The sequence below is a fragment of the Centruroides sculpturatus genome, unplaced genomic scaffold (assembly GCF_000671375.1).
Source record: "Centruroides sculpturatus isolate CEXI.00-Female unplaced genomic scaffold, Cexi_2.0 scaffold1458, whole genome shotgun sequence".
Classification (NCBI taxonomy): Eukaryota; Metazoa; Arthropoda; class Arachnida; order Scorpiones; family Buthidae; genus Centruroides; species Centruroides sculpturatus.
In genome coordinates, this window is record NW_019385561.1 from 126,424 (window position 1) to 152,679 (window position 26,256).

Genomic DNA, 26,256 nt, shown 5'->3' on the forward strand with positions numbered 1-26,256 from the left:
ACAAAAATCCTGAAAAATTATCCTTAATAACTGATAAATCTTCAAATTTATTGTCGTTATCTTAATTAAATTTTGTGTAGTTTCGAGCATACTACTTCAAAGAAACTAATTACATCCTTTAGAAAATTATGATAATTAAAGTAAATTCGGTGATTAAATTTTATATTTTAACACAGAACTGTGTTAATTCTGTCTGTAAAAGTTCTAGACTTGATCCATAGTTTCATTACTCCAGATTATCTTGTAAGTCACTGAGTTGCCATTATCATTATCATTATCACCGATAAGTTTTACACTTTCTTCCCTTTTTTGTATTCTCAGCTAGCTCTAGAAACTAACAGCATCGTATTTTAAGGGTCTACTTTTATCGTTTTCACTAAATCTTCCTGTTTTATCCCTAGAGAAATACTAGAATTTTAATTTTTCTAAAATGTTTCTTCATAATCTATCCGTTCTATCTCTATGTATAGTTTCAATTCTCTCAAATTTATTGAAATATTCTTTCAGTGATCTTTCAAGATAAATCAGAGATAAATCGAAGATAATTCTAAAGCTGTAGAGCATCTTCTCAGAATCATTCTCCTCATCTGCTTCGAGAAGATCTATAGAGCATCATCTTCACTAAATCATTCTACTCATCTGCTTCGAGAAGATCTATAGAGAATTATCTTCACTAAATCATCCTCCTCATCTCCTTCGAGAGGATCTATAGAGCATCATATTCTCCGAATCATTCTCCTCATCTGCTTCGAGAGGATCTATAGAGCATCATCTTCTCCGAATCATTCTACTCATCCTCCTTGAAAAAAAATCTTTAGATGATCCTCATCTTCTCCGAATTATTCTCCTTGTCTGAGTTACATGAAACCGGAAGAATAAATTTAAAAAGTAATTTTCAGATTTCTTGGAAAATATATTAAAGATATCGAATTTTTGGTGTTAGAAAATATCTCGGTTCTAATTTCCAGAAGGCCGTTTAAATCGCATTATAAAGGAAAAAGAGGAGAGGGAGGAGGAACAGATGTTTGGAAACAATCTCGGATCCGCTGGAGATTTTTATCTGGTAATCGCATTTCGACTCGATCGACTGGAGATGCGCTTCACCAAATAAGAAAACCCCCAGAAAAAAAAATCGAATATAAGAAAGGCTTATGTCTAAACTACAATGCCTTTGTCATATTCAATTTTCCAACATCCTCGAAAGATCGAAGGTGAAGATTTCGAACAAACTGAAAAGATATGTCTCTATGAGATCTTACAAATATACTAAAGATGCTAATGGATACATAGAAGATAAGAAGGATGAAGGAGTTATAAACGTTAATACTTTATTAAATTGTTATATTTTTATCGATTTTTACATTTTTAAATGTTTAAAATTAACTCTTTATGCCACTTAAATAGTAAAGTAAACATAATTAAGTCAAGTAAACTCGATAATCATCCATCTTATCCTTTTTATCTTCTATATATTCAGCATCTTGAATAAGATCTCATAGAGACAAATGAATGACTTTCATCTTTGTAGTTTGTTCGGGATCTTTACCTTTGAACTTTCGAGGATTTTTGGAAGATTTTCCTTTTATAATTTCTAAAATTATGTATGGAACTTTAAAAGTAAAGAGACAAATGATAGCTGAATTACCCTGTAAGTGTGGCTTCTCTACACGTCATAGATACTAGTAAAAACGATTTGGAATTAAAATATAATTCTTCAGTTTATATATACTTATATATAACACTTCTTATAGATTTTTCTATATTTTAAGTTTATTTTTTTAAATAAAAATTAGCGTTATAAGCNATCCTGCCATGCAGTGAAAGCAACATTCGCCTTTAACCTTTAATTTTCTTTAATAATTTCTCTAAAATACACGAATATACATAAAAATGTGTCCTAGATACTAGGATAAGTAGAGTTATACTTCTTTTATAAGTAAAATTTTAGAATATTCAAGCATAAAAGTGAAGAGACTCTTCACAATGGTGTAATATTCAGTTAATTAAGCTGTAATTTTTAAATTAAATGACCTATAACCTATATATATTTCCACCGTCGTCTGTCTGTCTGTCCTTTCTTAATCTCGGGACGGTGTTAGATAGATAGATAAAAAATCCAGACCGGATATGTAAAGATTCGAGGCTGGAGACTACGATTAACTGTATAAAAACTTCTGTTTTGGACCGGAAATTACGTGTTTTTTTAACTTAAATGGATGATTAAAAATTGCAGTCCAGAATTACTACGATGTCACACAATAAATAATTGCTAGTTATTGATAAATATTGCTTTAAATAATTGGAATCATTATCAAGGATTATCAATACTTCAATGGAGTAGAAATATATTTGGTCAAGTTTTAGGTGACATTTTGTCTATTTAATTATATTTTTGATGTGTCTTATCCTTGTAAACACTTAGAAAAGAGCTTATTTGGTTTTACTTTATCCCCATAGGCACGTACAGTTGTACACACACTCTCGAGTTGTTAGCGTGTTTTAACCTTAAACTACTTGTGTGATACGTCAAGAATACATTTTTTGTACAAAAAAGAATTTAATATTTCATATTTTTAACGATTTCTTAAGTGAATTGAATATCGAAATTAACTTGAAACAAAAGATTATATGAATAGTTTAAAAATTTTCACATGATTTCATCTCTTGGGGACTAATTTAAATGTAATCTGTTAAGGATAATGGGCAAGAAACAATTTTTCTTTTGTATGATTTCGATTTAAATTATACGAAAAATTTTTATAATAATTTGTTGTTTTATTTACTTTCTCTGTATGGTTTCAAGCTAAAATAAATACCGATAAATTTGCATAATACGGAATTACGTATTCTAATTTTTAAATAACTACAATTAAATGATTAAATTTAATATTTTAAACTGTTTTTAAATGTAATTTTTATTAATTTTTATAAACAAAACTTAATAATTAATGCATAAAAACTATAAATCTGCGAAATAACTTAAAGTTTCTCTTACTTGTAAGATGCTAAAGATAACGAAAAGATAAGGAAGATGAGGAGGACGATTATGAAATTATAATCATCATAAAGATAAATAAAACTTTATTTATTTATTAACGTTCTTCTTATACGTTTGTTTATTAATTTCCTTCTATATTGGTAAGTGTTTTACAGGAGAATTTATACTGTGAATTCTTCAACAGTTATCTTCGAATGTGACACTCAAGAAGATTCAGCTATCAATTCTCCTCCCCATAAAGCACTGATATGGATATTTATCAACTCGTTCACTGTTTATCCTTGCTGTTAAAGACGTGGAGACGGCGAAAGAATTATTTATTTCTCTCGAATTCTTCCATGTTCACTGGAGAGAAAGAGAAAAAAAATTCATCACACGTTTTTTAATCGCTTTTATACGAATTTTCTCCATTAATTTTCATTTTTTTTCACTCGAATTCTACTCCATATTTGCCCTGGAGTTAGCGTACGGAAGACGTATTCACTTCTTGATATATATTTTTTTTCTTTCTTACGATTTTATTTCTGGTATTCACCAATGGGTGTATAGAAAGTTTCATCTTCACCCTTATCGTAAATCGCCCCTTGGCACTTCAGGAAAAGGAAAAGACATATTTTTGGTGAATTGAACTTACCTTATGGACGACGGCAATTTATGCAATAAAAATTCTTGCTAAGAGATCTCTGCAAATCGAAGCTACTCTATCTGCTGCATACCTTTTTCGCTTGGATAAATATAATTAAACTTGAAAAATTTTTTTTCTCCTGTAAATATTTAAATAAATTCTATATTTATGATATTTTTTCTTCCTAGATAAACTAATTTTAGTTTTATAAAATGCAAATTTTTAAAAAAATATTTTAAGAATAAGTACAGGAAAATCTAGCATCTCTTCGTTCATCCCCTTCATCCCTATTCAATTCTGTAACGAAGTGAGAATTATATGCAATAATTTATACATTTTTATGCAATATTTATGCAATAATTTTAACATATTAAATCTAATTTACGCTTATATAACTAGGAAACTGTACTTTAATTCCGCATCTTTTCCAGATAACTTTCTATGCTTAAATTTAGAATTTCTCCTAAATAAATCATTAAATTGAGAATAAATCAAGGAAAATTAATGTAGAAAGCCTTATAATTTAATAATAGATTTTATAAATATTATTTTTCGCCATTTTGAAAGCTGTAAAGCGTGACAGTCAGACAGGAATCGCTTCAGGGATGATTAATTTCAAGCATTTCGGGGGGAATTTCCGGATCGTTTTCAACGAAATTTTTCTTAACGAATGTAACACTCGCTGGTACAAAAATAATATCGATTATTATTATTTTTTTTTCGACTTCATCCCGCAATGCGCAGCAATTTCCAAAAGTTTAAATCGTAAATATACAGTATACTTTTAATATAAATTACCTTATAAAGCAGACGTCGATCGATAAGCCATTTCTCTCTTCGTATATTAATACGTGGTTCTGTTTTTGGCTTTTGCCGAACCCGGTTGCCAGGCAGCCCCGAATCTGTATAATGTAAACACTGCAAAATTCTCGAAGGACACCAAATATCCGACTGCTAAGTAATAAATATCAGAATACTGACGCTTCACTGACTTATAGTGGATTGTTTTAATTTTCCTTTCTACGTAACACCTGTGATGTTACACAAATAGTAAACGTACACTCCCATTTTTAACCCTCTTTCGAAGTATCTTAAACCAGTAAACTTCCTTCTCGCATCCTCATTTCGTTACAGTTAATCCAAATATTTCTTTATCCATCTCTTCTCTTTCGCATCCTCCAAGTTTATCTTTCGTTCCAGAATAAAAAACAGTAAATTCGTATAGAAATTTATTAACTTTTAACAGTAATTTCTTAAAATTACACACTAAAATAAGTCATTTTTCCTCTTAAAATCTCTCATCCGAGGATAAGTCGAGAGAGAGAAGACGAGGAGAATAAGTTATAAAGAGTACAAGGATCAAGTCAGAAAGGGAAGATACATTGAAGAGGAATGAAGATTAGGATAAGAGGGAGAGGTATAATTAGTAAAACTGAAGACAATTTACGAGTAAATTATGTTTAAAATCTTCATTAACCTTTCATTTAAATTCGACTATCGATTTTGTACTTATCGTTAAGTTAATGCGATTTTCTCATCGAACATGTTTGATGTTCTTATAATTTTTAAATTGATGATAGAGCAATATTAATAAATATTTAAAATAGCGTTAAAGTCAATACAAATTTTCCAATTTTTTTTTTTTTTTTATTTTTTTTTCTCCGTTGAATAATAGCAAATTTCATAGTCTAGTAACTCTAGAGCCCCTGTAAAAGTGGCTCGACCTGCATACATCTATAGTGATGTTTATGTTTTTCTCTATTCATTTCTTATTTAATAATTTATTTTTGATAAAAAAATAAAAATAAATAAGAACTTTGAATGGCAAACAACGCAGTTGGATATATTATTTACTCAATAATCTGAATAAATGACTTAGTAATCTACTTTGATATTAAAATATACAACATGATAAAATATGATGGAGTAAAGGAGTAGAATGCCTCTAGTTTCTCTTCATATAAATGTAATTCAGTATATTAAGGACTGCCAAACTTTGTTCTTATTCTAGTAAAAAAAGAAAACTTTATAGACTCCATTTTATAATTTTTTGATATTTTAAATAAAATATTACAACCGAGCCGAGTAAAGAATTGCCATGCAAATGCAATAAGCTCTCGTGTTCTATTTGTTTTTTCCTCCTTATAAATTTCCTTAATTCTATGCAAATTATTTCCATATTATTTAATTATAATTAAAATTTACAATATTTTCTTAAAGAATTTCCTGTAAAAATGATTGTTTTTTGCGGCATAACTGTAATGAATTTTACATAGAACGAGTAATTGTTATGATATCAATCAGAATACAAGGCTTTAATTTTTAATCATCTCTTAATTTTAAAAAAATCACATGACTTCCGGTTTGGACCGGAAGTCGTGTGATATTTAACCGTATTTCCGGTTTGAACGGAAGTACTTATATAATTAATCGGAGACGTTCTCTGTGGTCCGAATTTTCGTGGTTTCTTGCCCCCGTATATCATACTTCTCCGGATGACAATTAAGTAGTGCCGGTCATCTATTTAACTTCATACTAGATAAAATTTTGAATTGAATTTATGTGATTTCTGATCATTAGTTTGTATGCAGTTATTCGTGGTCTTCACCCCTTAATATTTTCGTATCTAGTCTCTATTTTCTGCTATCTAACTCCATTTTCGAGATTAACGAAGGACGGATAGCTAGACGGTAAGAATTAGGTCTTAAATTTGAAAAATTTCAGCCAAATTAGGATCTGAATTTTGTCTCTCATTACAATATTAAGAAATTAATGTATAATTTATAAACTGTTCATGATTTTTACACTTAAATCAAGCTAAAATGGACTCGAAACAGAATAATTTATTTTCTATATTTATCTATAACGACTTTGTACTCGAGAGAAATTCTGATTACTTTAATAAATTGAGTTAAAATTCGTACAGACACGCGGACAGTCATCAATACAGATTAATTTACATGTAGCTCTTCTCTTCCTCGTCTTCCAAACAGGCTTCAATGCATGTCAGAGATGTAATTCTATCATCCGTAGGAAGATAATTTGAACTCCAAATTTCTAAGTGATCTTAATAAACATAAGGTCAATTATTTATATAATTGTTCGTGTTTTCTTTGTTCTCTTTCTTCTGTTCTTTTTGTTCTTTATTGGGCTTCAATTTAAAAAAAATGTAGACCTATAAATTTTCACTGTCATTCATCTGTCTGTCTGTCCCTCCTTAATCTCGAGAACGGTGTTAGATAGATAAAAATCGATATTATATTTAGAAAGTATAGTGGCAGATGGACCCGATTTGCTATATTTAATATTTTAATTCAAAATTTTTACATATAAAGAAGCTAGATAGATGACCAGCACGAGTCTATTGCTAACAGGGAAAGTATGATGTACAGGAACACGACACTACTAATTTGAGTAGAGAGCATATATTNAGAAGCTAGATAGATGACCAGCACGAGTCTATTGCTAACAGGGAAAGTATGATGTACAGGAACACGACACGACACTACTAATTTGAGTAGAGAGCATATATTTTAAATTAAATAATTTATTGTTTATCATATTTTCGTTATATATCAAATAAATAAAACTATATTCTCTTTTTTTCTTTAATAAGATCAATTTTCATGGTAATAAAAATTATCTTTGCTGCATCCTTCAGAAAATCGAGCCTTCTGGCGAAAAATGTTGATAAAATAATAAAATAGTTAAAGGAGATTAATTTAAAATATAATGTTTATAAAATAGAAGGATGTTTGTTTGATTATTAAATCAAATTTCTACATTCTATACGAACTTCTCCAACATCTTTATAAAGATTATCGTTCTTATTAATTCATCCTTCAGCATCACCGAGTATCGAATTGGAAACTAAGAGAACAACACTTCAATACTCATTTCTGCTCTAGTAATTAGAATTTTTAAAGTCTATCTTATGGCATTTAAAGTCATACAAGTGTAGAATCTTGTTACTAACATTTGCTGGTTTGGCATTGAAGTGCATTATCAAAAGGATGATTGCATCCCATTATGATGCCATCAACGGATGCAAGTTATGAGTCGTGACTTCAATCATCCCAATGTAACTAATACATGTTTTCAACGTGTGCTTCTGTCGAAAAATAGCTTACACGTGACCAAAGTTAACTAATTTTGTATACTAAATCGCTGTAGATGAAGATGGAGCTATGCATAAAGATTATCGTGTTGCTCTTCAATTGTAATCAAACTACAAATCAAATTCGAATTTATAGTTATAGAAAACAAAATATAAAACCATATCCTTCAAGTAGAATCATCAATAAACCTATATTTTTAATTTATATTAGCACTTAAATTCATGCAAATTTTACTAACATTTGATGGTTCTACTCTAACTATTATTTTCTTACACATTGTTTACTCTAATAAGACAATTTGCTTGAATAAAAGACACAGAATTAATGAAAAAATACTTCTTCTATCCTTTTCACGCAACCTTTAATAACCACTTTTCAAGCTCATTGTTTGTTCTTGGACTAATTGGGAAAAGAACAATTGTTTTATTGCTCTATCTGGAAAAATAGATAACAAGGCGTCATAGCTTCTTGATGAGTTATTTTCTCAGAAAAGATAATATTAAGTCATCAAGAAACTGTTTTCCTGTTGTTTCCTCAGAAGAGAATCTTTCTAAAGAGGTATTTAGATCAAAATCGTTTCGTTGGGAACAAGAAGATGAGGATAAAAAATTCGTGAATTTCATAAATAAATAATGCTTAGAAATGAAAGGATTTAAAGTAAAATGATTTACGAAGTGTGCAAGATGTAAATTATATTGTTTTTATTTCCAAGGCGTACGTCACAAGGAAGAAATATTGAAATCCCCCAGCAACTAACGTTGTACTCCAAGATACGCTAGTTGCTGGATGGATGATGATGGATGATATTTAAATTACAGTTTTCTGATAGAATGTCGAGTTGGATTATTATACTTTACAAAAGCAATAAGAGATTTTGACACCAAATATTTTTCCACCAAGCCTTTAGAAAATTGAGTGTTTGTCTTCAATTTCTCGGTTCTATCCAAATATGGTTTGTACTGGAGTTCCCTGACGTAAAAATTGATAAAAATATAGATTTATTGAAGATTCTACTTGAAGGATTTGGTTTTATATTTCGTTTTATGTAACTTTTAATTTGAATTTGATTTGTAGTTTGATTACAATTGAAGAGCAATACAATAATCTTCGTGCTTAGCTCCAGTTGTCCATCATCATCTACAAACGTTTAGTGCATAAAATTAATTAATTTATGACAACATTTGGTCATGTGTAAGCTATTCTTGACAGATAAACACATTGAAACATCTTTAAGTTACATTGTAATAATTTAAGTCACGACTCATCGCGATGATGCCATCACTGAAGCATATCGTTAAAGGACGATACCCTTCAATGTCTGTTGATGAATCATTAAATTAGTGTAAAATTCATTAAAAAATGGCCGAAATATAGAAAGAAATCAGATATTTACTCGCTACAACACCAATAAACTTCTCATCCACGATCAAACAATTGATTTGTAGCAAGAAATCTGTAAGTTGGACTACTGTAAATCAAATTACAAATTGTTTAACAATATTATTTCTATAGATACAATTCATAAAGATAAATTAAGTAAGACAAGATTACATTCGTCTACAGTAACATGTCAGGGACAATTCAGAAATCCATTTGTTTTCTTAATAAAATTTCTCTTATCCTTGTATTGCCATCACTGCTGAAGATTAAGTTGGTGTAGGCCTATATGTTGTCCCAACGTTCTTAAATTATTTTCTTAGCTTAATTCTAAGAAATTTGTTGTTAAATTTTAATTCTAGATTAATTTCGTTGCAGGAGGAGATGCTGGACTTTTAGAAAATCCAGAGAAAGTCCAGTAGTAATTATCGACTCGTTACAAATTCCTACCTGTGCCACGGATTAGTTTATAGTTAAACAATGGAGATTCTTCACCAAAATATCGATCCATATTCGATTTAAAGTGGCATTAAAATAGGATTTGAAAGCAATTATCTTTAGGGTTTTCCATTATTACAATTAATTATTTTCTCTTAATGTGGTTAACACAATTCGTTAATGGATGGAACTCCCCAGATGCTAGATTTACTCTAATTTTATTGATGGTTACTTCGTGATTACTGATAAAACCGCTAATTATACTGTTTCAATACAAAATGTGTGAAGTTATTATTACTTCATAAAGTTCTGGTGATAAGTAATACACAGATAAATGACCCAAATTAAAATTTATTTGGTGAAAAGTTACCTCTCTTCGGATCTGGATGTTGGATGCTCTACGTGATCCTTCACGCTCTACGTGATGCTCGTTCGACGTTACGCTTTAGTAAAGATTCGACTACATAAAAGTAATGAAAGTTACGTAAATATGAGATTTAGGTGTGTGATTATATTATATAAATTCATCATAAGTATCAATTGAAATTTCTAGATAGCAATTTTTAAAAGAATGGAAAGATATTTTTTTTCTCTTATCTTAATTCTTATTTTACGCCCTTCAACTAGTAAATAAATTTGGAAAACTTTAAGTAAATTTTCGTATCAAACTCCCTTCAACTATTTGCAAGTTGTTTATTTGACAGATTAGCAATTAAGCGAGTACAAATGATGCTTTCAAGAAGATGCGGAGGACGTAACCATAAAGTTGCAGTCGGAGACTCTCCAAAGAACCTTTAAATAAATTTTCTCACCTCTTCTTCCCGGTCTTCTTCATTATGTGTAATCTTTTCTCTTTAATTTACAATAATTTAGTGGTTTAAGTAGTGAATTTGCATGGTTTTGCCTTCCTTATCGACGTCCTTCGGTTGATTTAAGCATTTCTTTTATGATCTTTTCAATTTAGAAGTGGGAGGGATTTAGTTATGGACACGTAAATAATTACACGATAACATAAAGTTAGTTATTTATGAGGTGTATAACCGGTTGAATGGAAATGATCATCAAGAGGAGGCTCGAGAGCAAGCGATAACCGAGTTACAACAACGTAACAATACTAATCTTATCAAAGTGTTTTATCTATCGTGTTTATTGCTCTCTCATCTTCTGCTTGTAGATCGAACAGGAAAAGCACAAGCCGATTAAATATCTTAAACGAATACCTAAATCCTTTATCTTCTAGAATCATTTCTATTAAAGACGAAAAGTTTTATCTGTCAGGTGATAAAACCAAATCCCTACTATTACGTAATTAGAAGAAACTGTTACTTTTAATAATACTTACTGTAGAAAGCCGGGATAATTAAATCTGATGGATGATAAGGATGAGGAAACATAACGACATCCTGCATCTTCCGTCTTTCATCTCGTTTCTGAGCTAGGAAATTAGAAAAAGTTACATGCTGGATCCATCATCTAAGATACAGATTCCGATTGCTCTTCAGCTTCCGAGAAATGTAATTGATGGGATGCTGAATTCTCGTTTTTTTTATTAAATATTTTTACTTGAAAACATTAAAAATATTTAAAATGTAAAGTCTCATATTGTTTTTATACTGTTTTAATATATATTTGTGTATTTTTTTGTGTGTGTTATATGCTCTTTCGTGGATCCAATAGATTACAATAAAATGAATCGCAACCGATTGTTACAGAATTATTATTTCTTATGTATTATGGAACAAGTAAATACGACGTTTCAGCATCAGTATATCGTTGACAACATCAGGATATAATGTTGCAGCATCAGTTTCATCAGCAATGTAACGTTGACAGCATCAAGATATGCTGTCTCTGCATCAGTTTCAGCATCAGTGTAAGAGTGAGGGGTTAGTTTCTAATATTAAAAGTTGTTAGAAAAGTCTGTAAACAAATCTATATTTCTAGAATTCTATAAGAAGAACACAATACATTGCGAGTGAATTAATTAAAATTAGAGAATATCAATTTCACACGCATCCTACGTGTTTAATAAGCCAAACTTTTGAAAAACCCACAATTTTAACATCAAAAACGTGAGAAAAACTTTAAAGATTCTCATGAAATCTTTTCGAATTCATGAAATTTTAATATGGCTTATAAGATTCATTTTATAATTATTCGATTCTCGCTTTGTTAAACTGAGTTACACACAAATTAACCCCCGTTTCTCTGTCAACCTGTGCGAGTCGCAAATAAATAAATAAACAGTAATTTTACTGCTGTCAGAATTGTAATAATTGTAATTAGTATTATAATTACAGCTTATATTTAAATTATAATTTTCGTAACGTTTTATCTCATTAATGCTATTCGTTTCACAACAAATTATTGCATTTTCATTTCATTTTCTTCTAAGATACGAAGATTTTCTATTGAAAATCTTAAAGTTTTAATATCATTTTTGAATTCTAAAGATAATTTTTTATTAATTTTTCAGAAGAAATTCCAGAAAATTTGGCTTTTCAAGGATATTGCAGCTGCATCCATCAACAGAGTGGAACATGGAATAGGATTGATTCCTCATTCGATCAGTTTGAAGAGGAGGAAATATTTAAATCCTTCTACAATCTTTTGGGAAGAAAATCTTTCGAAAAGACAGAACTTTTATGGAATTGCAACCAAAGATTTGGTTGCAATTCGTGAAGGAAACGTCATATTGTAGTTCTAAGAACAGCAATCTGATGATTCTTCCACGAACTGCAACCAAAAAAATCCTCATAAACGAAGATGATTGCCATCCCGTGAGGTTAGAGGAATACGAAAAGATAATATATCTTCGAATCTTTCAATGGAGCAATACATTTAATAAAATTCCGGATCGCATTTACTTGATGGAAAAGAATCGTTGACAATCACCAAATTCAACCAAATCCATCATCTCATTCCATTAATGTTTTGTTACACTTTCCATTACCTTATGAAATATTCTTAAACATTTAAAAAATAATAATAATAATAATAAACATTTCCATCTGCCATTTTTGTAATTCTGTATAAAAATTGTGATAAATCGAACACAATTCAAACAGATAAATGTTAAGTGGGATGATATTTGTACGAAGTTCTGGTATAAAATGCATTACAGTAAGAGGAGAAATTGATAAGCAGGGTGGTTCAAAAGTCCGTTAACATTATAAAATGCTTTGTTACTTAAATACTACACAAAAATTGTTCTAAACTCAGCTCATAATTGACCAGATAAAAATCAGTTGACCACGTGTTCCAGATTCTTAATTGAATCTGGAACACGTGGTCAATCGATTTATTGGACAATTTGTAAATTTCTCCTCTTTAAACCTGTTCGAGTAAATAAATATTACATTTTCTTTTAGATTAAATAGAAATTCGTAGTGTAAATCCGAAAGTTCAGCATCAATTCCTTCTCCTCCTCATCATCTCTTCGTACTCAAATCTTTCAGATAAATGGCTCATTTCGTTTATTTTTCTCTTCGTTTAAATTATAATTTTTAATAATTATAATTAGAGAAAAAGAAATATTCAATTACGAAGATGTTAATTCAGATTAAAACGAGTGTTAAACGTTGGATTCGTTACAATTCATTTGCCAAATTGAATCAATAGCAATAAATGAATAACTCTACTTGGTTCCTCTGTGGACTGTAAATCCCAGAAAGTATGGCTTACATTTGTCATGAAGAAGAAATTATAGTTAATGGCATTTCCTGTTTTATCCTGTATCTCTATTATGTCCTCGACAGCTGGATATCTCGTAGGGAGCAGAACAATCTCTGTTCGAAGAGAGATAGTAATGTTATTGTTTTTATCAAATCGGATCTCTAGTCTTTTGTCAAGGATAGATTTTTCCATAATCCTTCGAAGAGGCAATTGAAACCGATCATACTTACTCTCTTACGTCTTATATTCCCCTGTGTAAATATAAATTTAAACACCAGAATTTTTAACACTTTTCCTGTGTAAGAAAAGGGTCAAATTCTCTAAATATTTTTTGGAGGAGAACTTTACCACTCCTTTAATGATATACAATTACATTTCCTGCATAGGAGAAGAGAAGAAGGATCAAAGAGTCGAACCGTTTACCAATTTTTTAAGGGAGAACTTCGCTTACTCCTGAATATTCTACAATCAGAAGATACGCATCAGCATCATGCAAGAACCTTCCAGTTTAAAAAAAACACCTCTTGAAACAAGGATAATTGCAAATTAAGTGTTAATAATTAATTAAAGTCATTAGTATATTGGTTAACAAATTTGTTTTGAGTATAAATAAACACTACGACTAAACATTGTTGAATTGTTAAGTTTAATTAAACGCAACACACGTTATCTTAATATTAACACAGGAAATTTAATACAAACCTATTTTTCGGTTGTTCTATGCAACTTTTTTTTAAATTTCTACTTAATTAACAATATCATCCTTTGGGTTTTTGGGATCTTGAAGGATAGTAATTAACGTTAATCCTGGAAGAACTTCGGAGAAATTAAATTTGTTTCCAATTAAGAAGAAAATATTTTTTGTGGATTTTCACGTGCATTATTAAATTTGTAACAATATACAGCATTATTATTAAATAAATAAAACATATTATTATTATTTTGTTTGGATTTTTATGTCTTGATTTAAGCTTATCTCTTAAGAATGTTGCTTTCACTGCATGGCATCCTGCCATGCAGTGAAAGCAACATTCGCCTTTAACCTTTAATTTTCTTTAATAATTTCTCTAAAATACACGAATATACATAAAAATGTGTCCTAGATACTAGGATAAGTAGAGTTATACTTCTTTTATAAGTAAAATTTTAGAATATTCAAGCATAAAAGTGAAGAGACTCTTCACAATGGTGTAATATTCAGTTAATTAAGCTGTAATTTTTAAATTAAATGACCTATAACCTATATATATTTCCACCGTCGTCTGTCTGTCTGTCCTTTCTTAATCTCGGGACGGTGTTAGATAGATAGATAAAAAATCCAGACCGGATATGTAAAGATTCGAGGCTGGAGACTACGATTAACTGTATAAAAACTTCTGTTTTGGACCGGAAATTACGTGTTTTTTTAACTTAAATGGATGATTAAAAATTGCAGTCCAGAATTACTACGATGTCACACAATAAATAATTGCTAGTTATTGATAAATATTGCTTTAAATAATTGGAATCATTATCAAGGATTATCAATACTTCAATGGAGTAGAAATATATTTGGTCAAGTTTTAGGTGACATTTTGTCTATTTAATTATATTTTTGATGTGTCTTATCCTTGTAAACACTTAGAAAAGAGCTTATTTGGTTTTACTTTATCCCCATAGGCACGTACAGTTGTACACACACTCTCGAGTTGTTAGCGTGTTTTAACCTTAAACTACTTGTGTGATACGTCAAGAATACATTTTTTGTACAAAAAAGAATTTAATATTTCATATTTTTAACGATTTCTTAAGTGAATTGAATATCGAAATTAACTTGAAACAAAAGATTATATGAATAGTTTAAAAATTTTCACATGATTTCATCTCTTGGGGACTAATTTAAATGTAATCTGTTAAGGATAATGGGCAAGAAACAATTTTTCTTTTGTATGATTTCGATTTAAATTATACGAAAAATTTTTATAATAATTTGTTGTTTTATTTACTTTCTCTGTATGGTTTCAAGCTAAAATAAATACCGATAAATTTGCATAATACGGAATTACGTATTCTAATTTTTAAATAACTACAATTAAATGATTAAATTTAATATTTTAAACTGTTTTTAAATGTAATTTTTATTAATTTTTATAAATTATATCAATAATAAACTTGCTAAACGAAGATTGGTCGATAACGTGACTATCTTAACAACGATTGGTAGAAAATATGTCTATCTTAACAACGATTGGTTAGAAGAGAAGTAGGCGGTAATTCTCCATTATTTGAATAATTCTACTTTTTGTAATCAATTTGATGGATGTTTTACGTAGTTTCTTCATTAAATTTATTTAAAATTCGTGTATATAATGCTTCGTCTTGAAATAAATGATAATACATCAGATAAGTAACTTTATATCTTCGAGACAGTATTTATTATACATTAAACTGACGAAACAATTCGTAAGATAGAGAATTACGTATCGAAAGACATTTAAAACAGAGTTTATAGTGTCTCTTCTACTGTGTTCTACGTCGTTATCTGTGTTTCGTGTGAAGAAAAACCTCATTTCTCAGGTTTTTTTTCCTATAGATTGCATTCTTATTCGCTCTTTGAGATAAACGTTACGGTAGTTTTTTTCTAGTAATTGGTCTCTCTGCGTCATCGATAATCATTAGATACTGACATTACAACCACACACTCGGTTTCCTTCTTCTATTTTTTACATATGAACTGCAAATTTATCCTTCGAATACGGTTTCCTAGAAGCCAAATTTAATTATAATTTATAGCATTAAAAAAAGGAACATAAATTTATGCAATTGTTACCTTCGTCTCCTGATCATCTTCGACTCGTTCTATTGCTGTGTAGGTTTACTTACAACGTTACGGATGCTAAATAATATCATAAAGAACTACGTAACGTGTCTACCATCTACAAATTCAATCACGTAAGAGCATTATAAAATTGATTTACGGTCTATATTTATGTAAAAATTAACATGAAAAGAATGGGCATAATTTTTATTAGAATTTCCAAAGCCATATCCATAAATTTAAATTGGAGTTAATGTCCTTTAATACTTCGTTATGGTACGTAACGTAATTCGATGCGATAGGCACCATGCCACGCAGTAACTTTAGTGCAATGTTAAATTCATGAAGTCTAATTAAATCGAGGGATAAATAATGATGTTGTTACTAAGCTTCCAGATCAATTACATAAATCCAACATACACTGCATAATGGGTATGGTTCCAATGGGATATTCATCATCACATAACTGAACTTTAAGTAGCCCGTAACTATTATATCTAAATCATGTCGGATTTCATCTATCGAACAATTCGTTTGTCTGTCTGTCAGGCTTGATGTATGGAAACTGTTTTCTAAACTTAGTTTGTTTGTAGAGTTGAATGGGTGATAAGGACACGTTTACACCTGAATACGATAAATTATGGTCACGGATATAAATCGATGTAAGTCGAGACTTTATTTTTCCAGATAGTAGAAGGTATTGGTGTAACTTTCATTACTCATGTCGCTCTCCTCCCCACCCCCTCACCTTTTTTTTTTATTATCGTATGGAAACCCAAAAGTGGAACTTCATTCAATAAAGGAGATTTGACAGATGAGGAGTCGTTCGAATTTCCAAATGCATCTTTAGAAAAAAACCTTTGGAGGAACCTATAAAGATTTATATCGATTTGCATCTACGTTTTCAGTTCTATAAATCAATGTAGTCCTGAATGAATGCATTGGATATTCATTGTGGAAATCTCGGTGATAAGATGATATTTACGACTTCAACCTTACACGAATCTGAATTGGATCAGGGTCGATGAGAACGGAGGACATTTTCTTTTTGTTCTCGCCTTTTTTTTTTTCTTGTAAATTCGATAAATCTGTGGATCCTTATCGTGTTTTGAAGCATATTGAATAAGTTATTTGTTGTTTGTTTGGCCGCAATTCCGTCACGGTTGCTCCTTCTTATCCACTAATTGCCTCTAATGATCATTCTCCATCCTTATAAGCTATATTCTTCTATTTCTATTTCTATTTCTTCTATAAGCATTTCTATTTCAGTTAGGCATTTTTCTCGTGTTTTAAAGAGTATAAAAACTCGTATTACGTAATTAATTTACAGAAAATGTTACGATTTTTAATGAGAAAAGTAGAGGAAATTGCAATAATTATCGATTGTAATCTAAGATAAAAATGTAATTATATATATATATCATAAAGGTAATTTTACAGATGTGATTTACGACTTAATTATAATGACGACGCTTCTGTATATTAACGTAACGACAAGACGTAACGGGTATCGATGATAATATAGATTTAAATTTCGTTTCTGATACACTTTGTATTGTTATTTCTCATAACGCCATAATAATTTCATAGGTTACATTAAGTGCTCGTTACTTTAACGTAACTATTTTACAGTATTTATACGTGAATACTCGAAATTTAATGCTTGATGTAGTGTGAAATGTCTTAAATTTTAACACATCTTCGTAAAAAAATTATAAAATCTTATTATTTTGTGTCTACAAAAGGTTTTTCAGCGTCATCTTGATTTTTAACATCGATTTGCAGAGCATTTCCAGCATCATCTTACTATTCAGCATCATCTTACTCTTCAGCATCACCATGCAGGGCATTTCCAGCATCATCTTACTTTTCAGCATCATCTTACTCTTCAGCATCACCATGCAGGGCATTTCCAGCATCATCTTACTCTTCAGCATCACCATGCAGGGCATTTCCAGCATCATCTTACTTTTCAGCATCATCTTATTCTTCAGCATCATCTTACTCTTCAGCTTCACCATGCAGGGCATTTCCAGCATCATTCTTGTTTTCAGCATCAAGATGATACTGAAAATGATAGTAATACGTTTAAAAACAATGAAAATAAACTTAAAATATTAAAAAACATATCCTCAAACGACTGATTCTAATTTTAGAATCAATATTGTTAACATCCTGAGGCATTACTCTTAAGTCTCTCATATAAATCTCCATGCTGCTAACACGTTAATATCCAACGAATCAATAACTGCTGATTGGATACGTTTCCGTTCACAAGGTTCCTATTACTTGCATCAGTAATTTACAAGTTAAACACTAACTTAATTTCACTAGAAAAGGCAAATTTCACAAGCATCAGAACAATAACAACAAGTCAAAATCAAATTACAAAGAAGCGAACATTCGAAGCAAAGTAATTTATAGTTTTTAAATAAATAAATATATATATGTATATAATTTCTAGTAGCTTTGTATGGAAAGATTGTCTTGCAAATCTGCTGCTTGCAATATTCTTCTTTGTCATTATTACAAGGAAGTTGGAAAAACTAACTCTGCAAAGAACCAACTTGATACCAGCTGTTACCTAAGTCCGATGCCAAATATCAATAATTCTTCCTGGAAAAACAATTTCGAGATGACAGAAATGAATGATTTTACAGTGTGATGTCGACTTTTTAAATCATTTTCGATCGAAATTAATATGAATTAATTAAAATTACTTCATTATGGATGAGGATAACTTAGTGTTTTGTTTATTCGCCATCATCTTAGAAAATTGAATTTCTGCTTCAATTTGTTTTTTTTTCATAATAATTATTAAAATATTTAACCGTCCTCTGTTAATTAACTTCATCGACTTTGTAAACGTCTTCGACAGTGTTCACAAACAATAGAAAATTTTCTAGAACCTGTGTAAGAACGGACATAGGAAACACCAGGTTCTATTCCCCCCCCCCTTTTTGTTTCTTCTAAAAATTTCATCACGAGCAATGGGATGATGATGGATGCAGATATCATTCCTACTTATCCTCATTTTCTTCCCTCTAATTTCCTGCCTCTAATGATCATTTTAGCATCATCCTAAGCTATAAATCCCGACTTATCTACTCGTTTCATCTTCCTTATCCATGATTATTCATATAAACGGAATCGAGTAAAGATGATCCTGCAATTACACATCAATAAAAAACACTTAAAAATTTAAAAATTATAATAAAAAAAGAAGAAAAATTCCTAATCTAACAGAGCAATCATCAAGAGCAAGACGATATTACTTCGGACATTTGCTTTTCCATTTTATTCTTCTTGGGTTCTGGTCCACCATAATTGCAAACATTTCTCATTTTATGACTCTGTTTTATTGCAACTTTTGTATTCTTCATACTCCGGCAGTTTCCTCTTTTACCTCACAAATGGTCAGGAAGGAATTCCAGGAATCCTTTACAAATGCCCTTACCATATCCAAGTTATTATTGTTGAAACCTTAAACAAATTGGAAGTGTCTGATAGTCTCTTATCAGCCATTTTCAATTTGTTACTGTCCTCACGTGCTGATTCTTCTTCCCTACATCACATGACCACGAAGAGGTTTATGAATTTTTAAACTTATTGGAATCGGTAGAAGAAACAATACCCAAAAGAACAGAAATATAATAAATAAAGAAAGCATCTATTCAGATAAAGAAACACAAAACGAGACACAATAAATTATTTATCACCCTTTTATATTATTTATTAATATCGTTTCTTACTTCAATTTTTAATAAGTTTTTAAATATTAAAAATTATTTTCTTTTAATTAAAATATTATAAGAGCTGTTTACTTTACTGTGTATAATTTAATGAAAATTTCGCTTAAATTTTTATTTTAATACAGATAAAAGTATAATAAAATTCATATAAATTGATAAAATGGCGGACGATCTTCTTCTTTCTCGAGATAAAACCGTTACGTACAGACAAACGGACGGACGAACCAAAAAAAAAATTAAAGCGTAGCAGTGTTTGTTCTTTTCTTTTTAAATCGTTTAAAATTGAATACATCAGAATTTATTTGGGGAAGACATAAACAAATTTATTCCATTTTTTTCCATTGTTTTTCCACATAAAATATTTACTACTTGCAAAAAAATAAGAAAGATTTATCTTAAATAATATAAGCAGAACCGAAGACATTTTGCAATTTCATGGTTTAAATTCAAAAAGGGGAACGATTCTCAACGTGTTTGACTTCGAAAAATCAAGAAAATAATTGCTAATAACGAATAAAATCTTCGATCCCACTGTAGAAACGATACGTGATCCCCCTCTCTATCTCTCTACTCCCTTAACCTTTAACCTTCAAAATTTATTATTATCAATGCATTTAATATATAAATCTCTCTGAAAAATTTCAGTAATTTTCGATAAAAACTATAGAAGTTATTAAGGTTTAAAGTGGGTGAACAACATCTTTTTTCTCCATAAAGCGCATACTGCATACGAAAGTCGTGGGTTCGGTTCCTATTCTTTAGTGTTATTGATTAGGTTTATAGAATCTAAAGAGGTTTCGGATTATTTAAATTCCTTTACGAATTCAAAACTAAAAGAAGATGCAGATAAAGGATGCAGGGAGGAAGGAAGAACGTTTCGTCTAGATCGAAGTTGAGCTTGTGAAATCTCAGATAAGAGCACAATATAAAATTTAAAAGTCAAAAATTGTTATATTTTCTGATAAAAAAACACTTTATAATACGTAATATAAGTGTTTATATACATGATATATATTGTGAAATTATATTATTTTAAGCAAAATCGAAAGAGGATGCTTTATTTAAGAGGATGAAATATTTCTTCTGTATTTCGACAGTAAAGAAATTTTATTATAGAATAAGACAAAAGTCAATATACCAAGCTTTAGCAATCTTGAAAGTTGCATTGACCCTTAACGTATTGATTGAGAGAATCATCAAACTCTCTCCCCTCACCTCCATTACCTGCTTCGTGTTCATTACCCTCATTGTGTTTTCATGCGTACACTGCAACACAAACTTACTCTATTAAAATTAATACGCTATTATAGTTTATCTGCTTAACAACGGGATTAATTTCTTTAGTCTATTTTGCAGCGGTTCCTCTCCTAATTTTCCTTTACTCGACCGAAGATATTTTAATTATAAATACCTGCACACCTCATATGATACAATATTCTATTGTTCGTGATGCGGTGTAGTTACATCCTATGTAATTAAATCGTGGATAAGAAGATAAATTCCTCTTTTAAACCTCCAAAAAATATAAATTTCCGTGCGAAATTTCTTATCTAGACACCTCTAATTATTATAATTAACGCATGAATATCTTCTCTCCATTATTACAGCCTTGTTAGACAATACTTAAAGTGAAAACTTTCGGAAAAAAATTGAATTTTCTGCTGCCAAACCCTTTATTGATTTGCATCTTATTCACTCCGGATGCGGTAACATGATCTAGCATTGTACACTTGTACACTTTTTGTGAATTTGTACGATCACAAACCTATTCTTCTTGAATTATTTAAGTCACTAATTCCTTCACACGTTTTATCAGGAGCATTATTAAATAATTCGCTCCCAATTTCTTTTTTGTGCTTGAATGGAATTCGACACGTTACTCCATAATCTTAATTAGTTTTTTTTGTACATTATCACTAGCTCTATCGCTTCTAGAAATGGGTATTATATGACAAAAATCAATTAGGAAATAGCTATCCGGAACTAAGGAACCACAAAAAAAGAAATCTCCAGATGTCTCAAAAGATCGAATGTCGAGTATTTTCCAGATGCTCCGAATGTTTTCTCCACTACATCTTTCGATCCTTCTTGTAATTTATATCATCTGGGACGATTATTTAATTAATTTATATGTCTAATCACGCGTACAAATGACAGAAGAGGTAGTTGAGGATGAAAGAAAACATAAACAATGCATCCTAAAATTGATAATATGAACTAAACACATTTTCATCTGTATGGAAGTACACAACTTCTGTTTCTAAAAAATAAAATTGAACACATTTTAGTATATTTAAGCATCCTTTACACTGTTCTAAACTAGGAAATGACGAAGAAGATTACATCTCTCCTAATTTAAACCCGTTCGACCTCCCTTTTGTTGAAGAATTTGAAGATTATAAGAGGCAGAGAATCGAACACGAATCCTGATTAATTAAATATCTACAGTATAGTAGAACTTAAGATAGTAGAAACGTCACGAAATGTTATTCTCTTTAATATACCGAACACACGCTAAACAAGAAAGGCAATGTAAAATCTTTACGCAGCATCCCTGCTTTGATCAACTTCATCCCGGATTTTTAGATTTTCTAATAATGGAAACATTACTTTTCTGTTCGATAACAGTCGTTCAACAAATCACTCTTCCACTTTTCGTTGTCTCGTGCCGATGGGCATCAAAAATCATTTTTTTTTGGAAAGATGAAAGTGAAAAAAGCGGCAGTGATGCGTACAATGGAGATAATAATCCCGTGATCCAGGTGATGCTGCTGCGCTGCATCTTTCTCTATTGTTTTGCCTGGAAGAAACACTTTCCCACAAAGAACCGAGTGCATTAAATATTCATTACGTTATTATCGTCATTTTTGAATAATTTGCCTAAAATTTGCATATATCCATACATCGTAGTGTTTTAACGCTAGCATCCGGCAAGCGGCAAACGTTTTTATGCATTCGTTCTATCGATAAACTCTCCTAATTTTAGTGTTTTGTCAACAGATGCACATTTCCTCCCTCTAAAATTCATATTTGTAACGTTGTTGCTACTTTATGAGCTTCCTTTTTTTCTTCTCCTTCACCCGCTCCAGAGAAGAGAATCTTAACGAAATCTTCCGTCCTTCCTCCATGGATAAAAGTACAGAAAATGGAGATCGAACGTCGTATAATCTTCAATTTGTTGTGAATAAAAGTAATCGCAGCGTAATTTTTTATAGTATAAACTGAATATTATAAAGAATTAATCATTAATAACGTCGTAGCCAGCATCATTTGTAGAGAAGATGGAGATTCTTTATAATAAATTTTATACAAAGGGATGCTCGTGATAAGGAGGATGCTGAGGAGAAAATCTCAGTAAAGAACTTGTAATGTCAGTTACTGGATATTTTTAATTTAAAGAAATTTATCACAAAGAAGAATTTTTCTAGTTAAGAAAAATAAATAAATAAGATAAGAAATAGATAACACAACATTTCACAATGGAAAAGTCTTTATAGAATTTTTCACACGTGTAAAATTATTTGTATTTTTGAATTTTATAATGGGATAGAGTCGATTTGACGTCATTATTCGAGTTTAACAAAGAGAAGTGCTAAAGAATGACGTCAAATTTACGTAAAAAATGATGTGCTCTATCGTAACCGATCGAACACACCTAATAATTTGTCGTTACGCTGTTCATTGTTTCCGTTTGGAGACTAACTTTATATAAAAACATGCTGGGAAGTTTCTAAAAAACATAACACACATCATTTAACAATATTAGATAATCCAAGTAAACACTATAAATTTTATTAACAAAATTTTCATTAAATGGGGATTAAGTTTCATTATCTGCTTGTAACGTGATGACACCTAATACTGGATAATGCACTGAAAAAAAAGCATTATCCAGCATTAAAGCTATGAGAATCGAACACACAAGTAGTAACAATACAAGAGATCCTCTAATAAAGTTGGGAAAAAAGTCTTTAAAAAAAGATTCTGAGTATCATCTTCCAGTTACAAGTAATCCTTTGTATATTTTTTATATCAAGTTTATTGTTTTATCTCGTAATTAGTTCGAAACACCGTGCCCAACGGTGGCTGAATGGATAAAAATATTGGTCGTGGTTTCACACTAGACTTTTCTGGGTGTTCTTCACGTGTCTAGCATCAAAATGGAAGCCAGTTTTCCATAAGAAGTAGGGCATATCTCCCACAAATCGAGTTGCCTCATCCCATTAAGCTAAACCCTTGACGTGTTTTATGTTATTTTACTTAAAATTTATCCACATAAATGCTTTTTTACTTAAAATATAATTTAAACAACGTGATTTAACCTGTGAAAGGGGTAGTGATGTTTATTAGATTTGTCCTTTCCCCCGTGCAGTACACAAACAAGTTTTAACTGTTGCTAATGCAAACTGAATATGTTTAAATCACTTACCAGACTTACTGTACAATCTACTCTTTATTTTTTAAGTTAAATACTTAGATTTATTGTAAATGTACTTTCAACTGCTGATGATACAGGTTTCGACTCTATTGAATTTTTTCGTGTACCTTCGATAGTTCAGGTTTTAAAGCTTATACTGCCTTTAAATCTGTACAGTAAGCAGGTTAGAATACGGTTGATTAAATTTGAAATGTTGGCAATTTTCTTCATTTCGTCGGATGCTTCCACTCGACAGTCTTCTGTATCTATTTTCTTTAAAGATTTCCTTACTCCATTACCGACTAAATTCGGCTATTTTTAAACTGATTTGATGTCTAAAATTTGTAAGTAGACTAAATGAGATTCCGTAATATACGTACAAAGTGATGCTGCGTTGATACGTATGAGAATGCAGATACTAGAGAGATGCGGAAGATCAGATGCAGATACTGGAGAGTGAAGAAGTTTGAGAAGTTAGTGAAGAGATGAGGAAGATCAAAAGAAGATGCCAGAAAGAGGAAAACCAAATGCAGATACTAGAGAGATGCGGAAGATCAGATGCAGATACTGGAGAGTGAAGAAGTTTGAGAAGTTAGTGAGGAGATGAGGAAGATCAAAAGAAGATGCTAGAAAGAGGAAAACCAAATGCAGATACTAGAGAGTGAAGAAGTTCAAGAAGAGAGTGGAGAGATGAGGAAGATCAGATGCAAAGATTAGAATTTATTAGTTATCTTTCTAGCTAAAATTGAAGACAATTATTTTAAATGTAGAAAATTTATTTAAATTAGGAGCATTGTAGAATAAGTTTTAAGTATTAAGCTTTCGACAGAATGTAATTTTATCCAATTCCACTAAATTCGAGACAAGTTTCCATTAGAAATGTAATTTTGTAATTGTAAAAAAGAAAATAGTAAGACCGAAAGAATTTTATTATTTTCTCAATTACAAAGCGAAATTCTTGTAAAGTTTTAAAGAACTTTTATAATTTTAACAAATTTCCTATCTGACATTGTGTCAAGAGTAACATTTTCTTATTATAGCATCAAGAGAATCTTCCAAAGAAATATTGATAGGTTACAGAATTCCGAGTGGTTATTAGCTGAGAAAATCCAGAGTGTTGCGAAAGATATCCCATAAAATCATCAATTTTTGAAGTCTTTTTTTTTTTCCTCCTCCAGAAAAACTTTCAAATTGATCTCTCAGAACCAAGAGGAAAAAAAATAGAAGATAACCGAAAACTTTATTTTTGGTTTTTCAACCTTCTTTTGCCTGCAAAATTAGATTTGGTCGTTGCAGTTTGCTCCTTTGCAGAGTAAGGATAATTTCGAAAGAATCGGAATTATTGTTAAAGTGGAGTGCAAATCGATAAGCGCCGACTTGTCTGCCAAATCGAGCATCTGGACGAAAGTTAATAAGAAGATTACCCATTTTTAAAAACGATCAAATCCTCTGAAACGGAAGAGAATCTTTCGACGCTCGTAATTACATAGAACAATATGTCACCTAAGATGCTTAAATGAGCATTTTTCAATCGAAACTCTTCTATTATTGACGTAAATCTTTGCTGTTTTTCTTTCCATTCTGGAGGTATTGAAGGAAATAAAAAACGCTTCTGCGAAGTAAAGTATAGAATTCTTTCCCTCTTTGCGTTTTCTTGTCAACTAAGCCGCTGTCGAAGACCTAAAATATTCTATAAAATCGTTGTTTTAGAGAATTTAAAACAGTTAAATATTGCTGGAATAATATAAAATCTTCGGTTACTTATTGTTAAAACATAGGCAATTCTTTGCTTAAGTTGTAAGATAAAACGATGCAAAAGTAGAAAAAGTTGATGTTTGGAAATTTCAATGAAGGCAGTGAACTGTTGTGAAATTCTTTACTTTCTTTGTAACTTTATTTGCAACTTCACTTACTACAACTTCACTCGCAACATCAGTTAAACTTCACTCACTGCGTCAGTTACTACTACGTCACTCACAGCATCAGTTACTACAACTTCACTCTCAACATCAGTTAAACTTTACTCAGAGCATCAGTTAGTACTACTTCACTGGCAGCA

The 26,256-nt window shown here is 30.5% G+C and overlaps 1 long non-coding RNA gene across 4 annotated transcripts; it reads right to left on the reverse strand.

Annotated features, from left to right (window-relative positions):
* Nucleotides 1–4,636: 4,636 nt before the first annotated feature.
* Nucleotides 4,637–14,130, reverse strand: LOC111640147. Of its 4 annotated transcripts, none has more exons than XR_002759224.1 (6): nucleotides 13,934–14,130; nucleotides 10,899–10,991; nucleotides 9,927–10,016; nucleotides 9,293–9,819; nucleotides 9,135–9,209; nucleotides 4,637–4,811 (listed from the first exon to the last, which is right to left on the reverse strand). It is a non-coding gene; the product is annotated as an uncharacterized LOC111640147 (long non-coding RNA). The 4 variants fall into 4 exon arrangements; XR_002759225.1 differs by having other exon boundaries at nucleotides 9,293–9,441; nucleotides 9,569–10,016; XR_002759223.1 differs by having other exon boundaries at nucleotides 9,293–10,016.
* Between the last annotated feature and the right edge of the window lie 12,126 nt (nucleotides 14,131–26,256).